Source organism: Balaenoptera musculus, chromosome 13 (genome assembly GCF_009873245.2).
Source record: "Balaenoptera musculus isolate JJ_BM4_2016_0621 chromosome 13, mBalMus1.pri.v3, whole genome shotgun sequence".
NCBI lineage: Eukaryota > Metazoa > Chordata > Mammalia > Artiodactyla > Balaenopteridae > Balaenoptera > Balaenoptera musculus.
In genome coordinates, this window is record NC_045797.1 from 13,308,746 (window position 1) to 13,317,225 (window position 8,480).

At 38.7% G+C, this 8,480-nt stretch overlaps 1 pseudogene; it reads left to right on the forward strand.

Annotated features, from left to right (window-relative positions):
* The first annotated feature begins 548 nt into the window (after positions 1 to 548).
* LOC118906359 lies at positions 549 to 1,111 on the forward strand (annotated as a pseudogene).
* Positions 1,112 to 8,480: the final 7,369 nt, after the last annotated feature.

An 8,480-nucleotide genomic window follows, 5' to 3' on the forward strand; every position in this document is an offset into this window, starting at 1 on the left:
TTTGGTGCTTGGTGGCTGTGGTCAAACAAGCTTGGTGTTGCTGATCTTCTCGAGAGAATATAAACTCCATGAATGAAGATGTCGTCTGACTTGTTTATCCAGTGTACTTAGTGACAGATATGTGTCTGAGACATATTGAGTGTTTAATAAACATCATGCTCAGGAATCAGTAAGGTCCTCACCTTAGACCAGAAGGTCTTCTTGAGGCAAAGTGGACGGTGAGATGTATTTCTTGAAGTTTTGTCTTCTGGGAGAATTTCCTTTCTCTACTGTCTTTCAAGGCATGGAGATGTAAGGCTGAAGTCAGACACCTCTGGTTGATGCTGCAGTATTGTGCATGCCCATCTGTAAATCAGGGCTAGGTTGTTTGTTTTTTTCTTCTCAATCAACTTTCCTTGGGGCCAAGTTGTTCACACTCACAAAATATGTACTCCCACCTGCGTAGCTTCTTGTGTCTTCATGAGAAGCCCACTTCACAAGGCCCACTTCTCTCATTCTCTCTTTCATCGCCATTTGATGAAGGGTTGCTTCTGAGCACCTCTAACATCATGGCATAGGATCAAGGTGAAAAGGAGAACCCCATAAGGGAACTTTGCATCTGCAAACTCTGCCTCAACATCTGTGTGGGGGAAAGTCGAGACAGACTGACCCCAGCAGCCAAGGTGCTGGCGCAGCTCACAGGCCAGACCCCTGTGTTCTCCAAAGCCAGATACACTGTCAGATCCTTCAGCATCAGGAGAAATGAAAAGATTGTTCACTGCACAGTCCATGGGGCCAAGGCAGAAGAAATCCTGGAAAAATGTGTAAAGGTGTGGAGAACATGTGTTAAGAAAAAATAACTTCTCAGATATTAGAAACTGGTTTTGGGATCCAAGAACACATCGATTGGGGATCACATATGACCCAAGAATTGGTATCTATGAGCTGGACTTCTACATGGTGCTGGGTAGGCCAGTTTTCAGCATTGCATATGAGAAGCACAGGACAGGCTGCATTAGGGCCAAACACAGAATCAGCAAAGAGGAGGCCATGCACTGGTTCCAGCAGAAGTATGATGGGATCATCCTTCCTGGCAAATAAGTTCTTGTTTCTATCCAAAAGGTCAATAAAAAGTTTTCAGCGAAATGTAAAAAACAAAAACAAAAACCCCACAAATTAGTAAATGTCTGTATATTGAATGCTATATAACAGTAAATAATTAAATCTAGATGAAATGGAAACATTTCTAAGGATACTGTATATCAACTAATAAAACTGACACATAAGATGTAGAAGCTCTGAACAGATGAAAAACTGCAGAAGAAATTTGAATAGTAGTAAAAAATCTACACCTAAAAAAGGCACTAGGCCAAGACAGATCTATGAGTAAGCTCTACCAATGTTTCAAAGACAATATTACCCCAATGCTACTTTTAAACATGGACAAGTATGAAAATTTATTAATTTGTTCTATGAAGACAGCAAAATCCCAGTACCTCTTTTTTTTTTTTAACATCTTTATTGGAGTATAATTGCTTTACAATGGTGTGTTAGTTTCTGCTTTATATCAAAGTGAATTAGCTATACACATACATATATCCCCATATCTCCTCCTTCTTGCGTCTCCCTCCCACCCTCCCTATCCCACCCCTCTAAGTGGTCACAAAGCACCGAGCTGATCTCCCTGTGCTATGCGGCTGCTTCCCACTAGCTATCCATTTTACATTTGGTAGTGTGTATATGTCCATGCTACTCTCTCACATCGTTCCAGCTTACCCTTCCCCCTCCCTGTGTCCTTAAGTCCATTCTCTACATCTGCGTCTTTATTCCTGTCCTGCCCCTAGGTTCTTCAGAACCTTTTTTTTTTTTTTTAGATTTCATATATATCTGTTAGCATACGGTATCTATTTTTCTCTTTCTGACTTACTGCACTCGGTATGACAGTCTCTAGGTTCATCCACCTCACTACAAGTAATTCAATTTCATTTCTTTTTATGGCTGAGCAATATTCCATTGTATATTTGTGCCACATCTTCTTTATCCATTCATCTGTCGATGGACACTTAGCTTGCTTCCATGTCCTGGCTATTGTAAATAGAGCTGCAATGAACATTGTGGTCCTTGACTCTTTTTGAATTATGGTTTTCTCAGGGTATATGCCCAGTAGTGGGATTGCTAGGTCACATGGTATTTCTATTTTTAGTTTTTTAAGGAACCTCCATACTGTTCTCCATAGTGGTTGTATCAATTTACATTCTCACCAACAGTGCAAGAGGGTTCCCTTTTCTACACACCCTCTCCAGCATTTATTGTTTGTAGGTTTTTAAAAATTAATTAATTAATTAATTTATTTATTTATTTATCTTTGGCTGTATTGGGTCTTCATTGCTGCACATGGGCTTTCTCTAGTTGTGGCGAGTTGGGGCTACTCTTCGTTGCAGTGCACGGGCTTTTCCTTGTGCTGGCTTCTCTTGTTGCAGAGTATGAGCTCTATGTGTGTGGGCTTCAGTAGTTGTGGCACATGGGCTCAGTAGTTATGGATCGCAGGCTCTAGAGCACAGGCTCAGTAGTTGTGGAGCTTGGGCTTAGTTGCTCCGCGGCATGTGGGATCTTCCCAGACCAGGGCTTGAACCCGTATCCCCTGCATTGGCAGGTGGATTCTTAACCACTGTGCCACCAGGGAAGCCCTGTTTGTAGAATTTTTAATGATGGCCATTGTGACTGGTGTGAGGTGATACCTCATGGTAGTTTTGATTTGCATTTCTCTAATGATTAGTGATGTTGAGCATCCTTTCATGTGTTTGTTGGCAATCTGTATATCTTCTTTGGAGAAATGTCTATTTAGGTCTTCTACCCATTTTGGGAATGGGTTGTTTGTTTTTTGATATTGAGCTGCATGAGCTGCTTGTAAATTTTGGAGATTAATCCTTTGTCAGTTGCTTCGTTTGCAAATATTTTCTCCCATTCTGAGGGTTGTCTTTTCGACTTATGTTTTCCCTTGCTGTGCAAAAGCTTTTACGTTTCATTAGGTCCCATTTGTTTATTTTTGTTTTTATTTCCATTTCTGTAAGAGGTGGGTCAAAAAGAATCTTGCTGTGCTTTATGTCATAGAGTGTTCTGCCTATGTTTTCCTCTAAGAGTTTTATGGTGTCCAGCCTTACATTTAGGTCTTTAATCCATTTTGAGTTTATTTTTGTGTATGGTGTTAGGGAGTGTTCTAATTTCACTCTTTTTCATGTAGCTGTCCAGCTTTCCCAGCACCACTTATTGAAGAGGCTGTCTTTTCTCCGTTGTATATTCTTGCCTCCTTTATGAAAAATAAGGTGACCATATGAGCGTGGGTTTATCTCTGGGCTTTCTATCCTGTTCCATTGATCTATATTTCTGCTTTTGTGCCAGTACCATACTGTTTTGATTACTGTAGCTTTGTAGTATAGTCTGAAGTCTGGGAGCCTGATTCCTCCAGCTCCTTTTTTCTTTCTCAAGATTGCTTTGGTTATTCAGGGTCTTTTGTGTTCCTACACAAACTGTGAAATTTTTTGTTCTAGTTCTGCGAAAAATGGCAGTGGTAATTTGATAGGGATTGCACTGAATCTGTATAGTGCTTTGAGTAGTATCGTCATTTTCTCAATGTTGATTCTTCCAATCCAAGAACATGGTATATCTCTCCATCCGTTTGTATCATCTTGAATTTCTTTCATCAGTGTCTTACAGTTTTCTGCATTCAGGTTCTTTGTCTCCTTAGGTAGGTTTATTCCTAGGTATTTTATTCTTTTTGTTGCAGTGGTAAGTGGGAGTGTTTCTTTAATTTCTCTTTCAGATTTTTCATCATTAGTGTCTAGGAATGCAAGAGGTTTATGTGCATTAATTTTGTATCCTGCTACTTTACCAAATTCATTGATTAGCTCTAGTAGTTTTCTGGTAGCATCTTTAGGATTCTCTATGTATACTATCATGTCATCTGAAAACAGTGATAGCTTTACTTCTTCTTTTCTGATTTGGATTCCTTTTATTTCTTTTTCTTCTCTGATTGCTGAGGCTAAAACTTCCAAAACTATGTTGAATAATAGTGGTGAGAGTGGACAACCTTGTCTTGTTCCTGATCTTAGAGGAAATGGTTTCAGTTTTTCACCATTGAGAACGATGTTGGCTATGGGTTTGTCATATATGTCCTTTATTATGTTGAGGTAAGTTCCCTCTATGCCTACTTTCTGGAGGGTTTTTATCATAAATAGGTGTTGATTTTGTCAAAAGCTTTTTCTGCATCTATTGAGATGATCATATGGTTTTTCTCCTTCAGTTTGTTAATATGGTGTATCACATTGATTGATTTGCGTATATTGAAGAATCCTTGCATTCCTGGGATAAACCCCACTTGATCATGGTGTATGATCCTTTTAATGTGCTGTTGGATTCTGTTTGCTAGTATTTTGTTGAGGATTTTTGCATCTATGTTCTTCAGTGATATTGGCCTGTAGTTTTCTTTTTTTGTGACATTGTTGTTTGGTTTTGGTATCAGGGTGATGGTGGCCTCATAGAATGAGTTTGGGAGTGTTCCTCCCTCTGCTCTATTTTGGAAGAGTTTGAGAAGGATAGGTGTTAGCTCTTCTCTAAATGTTTGATAGAATTCGCCTGTGAAGCCATCTGGTCCTGGGTTTTTGTTTGTTGGAAGATTTTTAATCACAGTCTCAATTTCAGTGCTTGTGATTGGTCTGTTTATATTTTCTATTTCTTCCTGGTTCAATCTCAGAAGGTTGTGCTCTTCTAAGAATTTGTCCATTTTTTCCAGGTTGTCCATTTAATTGGCATAGAGTTGGTTGTAGTAATCTCTCATGATCCTTTGTATTTCTGCAGTGTCAGTTGCTACTTACAAAATCCCAATAACTCTTAAACTTGTTAGCTCTCCAAAGAAAAGTATAGACAAATTTCGCTTACAAATGAGTGCCAATATACACAAAAGTCTGTCAAGAGACAGACTCTGTGGGACTCTTGTGTTTCCACACATCTTGCAAACAGAGGTACTAACTGCCCTTTTGTTCCAGGCTATAATTTCAAGGATGTTTGTATAGTCAACAACCTTGGAAGACAGTGATAGAACCTCCACCTGGAATAGAGAGAAGATTGCTTACTGTATGACAAAAATGATGTCTCCCTCCAGTGCCTTTGCTTACTTTTCTTTATAAAAGATTCAGGTTCCTAACCTTGGAGTTCTGACCTGTGATGCAAGCCTGCTGGGTGTATAGCAACTACCTGTGTTGCCCCTGTGGGATTTATGGAACAAGGGAAACCAATGGAAACTTGATGCTTATGCTGCTTGCTGTGCTGTGTGTAATAAAATCCTTTGTCTTTGACCCAAGAGTCTCGTGTATTCTGTAAGCTTATATGATACTATATTGGGTTAACTTGTTAGCTTGCAAGCAAGGAAAAAAAATCTCAGAACTTTCACAGTTCTCAATAAAGTCTTAAACTATTATCAGGTTGAATTCAGTAAGGTGTGAAAAGATCATATATCATGGAAAAATAGGGCTTATTCTAGGTATTCAAGGATCATTCATCATTAGAAAAATCTCTTAATGTGGGACTTCCCTGGTGGCTCAGTGGATAAGACTCTGAGCTCCCAATGCAGGGGACCCGGGTTCAATCCCTGGTCAGGGAACTAGATCCCACATGCATGCCGCAACTAAGGAGCCACCCTGCTGCAAACGAAAAAAAAAAAAAGAAAATCTGTTAATGTAATTGAATATATTAAAAAAGCAAGAAAACAAAGCATATGCTGAAAAACATTTGTTAAAATATATCACTTATTTCTTATTAAAACTAAATGAAACAATAAGTATCAAGAAAACTGTTTATTACTGAGCTAGGAATAGGAAAAATAATTCCTTAATTTAAGAAAATGTTTTTACAAGGAACCAACAATAATGCTTTAAAAGCATTCCCATTGGGCTTCCCTGGTGGTGCAATGGTTAAGAATCTGCCTGCCAGTGTCGGGGACACGGGTTGGAGCCCTGGTCTGGGAAGACTCCACATGCCGCAGAGCAACTAAGTCCGTGTGCCACAACTACTGAGCCTGTGCTCTAGAAACCGCAAGCCACAGCTACTGTGCCCACGTGCTAGAGCCCATGCTCCACAACAAGAGAAGCCACGGCAATGAGAAGCCCACACACCACAATGAAGAGTAGCTCGCCGCAACTAAAGAAAGCCCGTGCACAGCAATGAGGACCCAACACAGCCAAAAATAAATAATAAATTAATTAATTAATTTTTTAAAAAAGCATTCCCATTAAAGACAGGAACAAGGCAAAATTTTACACTATTACCTATACTTTTCAACATTGAACTGGAGTTAACTAGTCAGTAAGAATAATAAGCAAGAGGTATAAATATTGAAGAAAGAGAGAGATTTGCCATTTTGCAGGTGGGCAATATTATCCTCTAAAAAATACAAGAGAATCATCTAAAGAAGTATTAAAACTAATGAGATAGTTCAGTAATATGATCATGATCAGATACAAAAATCCATGGCTTTCCTTTATAGAATCAATAATCAATAGAAAATATAAATTTAAAAATATCCCATTTTCAATACTAATAAAATCTATAAAATTACTAGCTATAAATTTAACAAGGAAAAGTCAAGCTCCATGTTATATATAAATATTTTTTTTTTTTAATTTATTTATTTATTTATTTATTTTTGGCTGTGTTGGGTTTTCGTTTCTGTGTGAGGGCTTTCTCTAGTTGCGGCAAGTGGGGGCCACTCTTCATCGCGGTGCGCGGGCCTCTCACTATCGCGGCCTCTCCCGTTGCAGAGCACAGGCTCCAGACGCGCAGGCTCAGCAGTTGTGGCTCACGGGCCTAGTTGCTCCGCGGCATGTGGGATCTTCCCAGACCAGGGCTTGAACCCGTGTCCGCTGCATTAGCAGGCAGATTCTTAACCACTGCGCCACCAGGGAAGCCCTATAAATATTTTTATAATAATCCATAAAATCTTACCGAATGTCATTAAAAAAGAAAACAAAAAACCATGCTCTTGAATAGGAAAACTCAATATGTAAAGATGTCACTGTCCCCCAAACAATGTTTAATGTAATACTAATTGATGTCCCTAAAGAATTTTTTAATGTAACTAAAGAATTCCAGTGCTTATCTGTAGTAGGTAATAATATATGAGATAATTTTGGAAAAAGGAAAAATATGTATGTATATATATATATATATATATATATATATATATCCTCTTTCCCTTACTATCTATTAAGATATAGCACTTACAGGGACTTCCTTGGTGGTGCAGTGGTTAAGGCTCCGAGCTTCTACTGCAGGGGGTGCGGGTTCGATCCCTGGTCAGAGAACTAAGATCTCACATGCCGTGCAGTGCGGCCAAATAAATAAATAAATAAAATTAAAAAAAAAAAGAATCTGCCTGCCAATGCAGGGGACACAGATTCGAGCCCTAGTCTGGGAAGGTCCCACATGCTGAGGAGGAACTAAGCCCATGTGCCACAACTACTGAACCTGTGCTCTAGAACCCACGAGCCACAATTACTGAGCCCACGTGCTGCAACTACTGAAGCCCTCCTGCCTAGAGCCCGTGCTCCGCAACAAGAGAAGCCACCGCGATGAGAAGCCCGTGCACCGCAACGAAGAGTAGACCCCACTCGCCGCAACGAGAGAAAGCCCACGCACATCAACGAAGATCCAACATAGCCAAAAATAAATAAATTAATAAATTAATTAAAACAAAAAAGATACAGCATTTACAAACTTTAAAACAGCATGTATTGGGACTTCTCTGGTGGTCCAGTGGTTAAGACTCCATGCTTCCGCTGCAGGGGGCATGGGTTTGATCCCTGGTCGGGGAACTAAGATCCCACTTGCCACACAGTGCAGCCAAAAAATAAAAATAAAACAGCATGTACTAGTGTAGGAAAATACAATGGATCAAGGAGACAGTCTGGAGATTCCATTAAGGAACCTACGTACATTTAGAATATCCTCAAGGTGGCATTTCAAATCAGTGGAAAAAGGAAAAAACACTCAAAACAAAGAGTTAGAGCACTTGGAATCTGTAAAGAAAACATAAATTTAAACTCTTATGTATACCATATACAAAAATAAATTCCAGAAGGTTAAAGAGATAAATCTGAAAACAAACAAAGGTATAAAATTATTACCAAAAAATGAGGATAATTTTATAATCTTGGAAATATTTGCATATGAATGGTAAATAATTACTTTCCATATATTTCAGCTACAAATCCATAAAAACTAGACAAATATAGAACAGGTTAGTCACAGAAGAAATAACAGATGCCAATATATACATAAAGATTCTGAGCCTCATTTTTAGTCAGGAAAATTCAAATGAAAACAAATGCTTTTTCTTTTTACTCATATTAATTAACAAATTGAAGAAGATTGATAATTTCCAAGGTTAGCAATGGTGTATTCTTATACATTATTGGTGCCAATATAAATTACTTCTACTACTCAGCAAT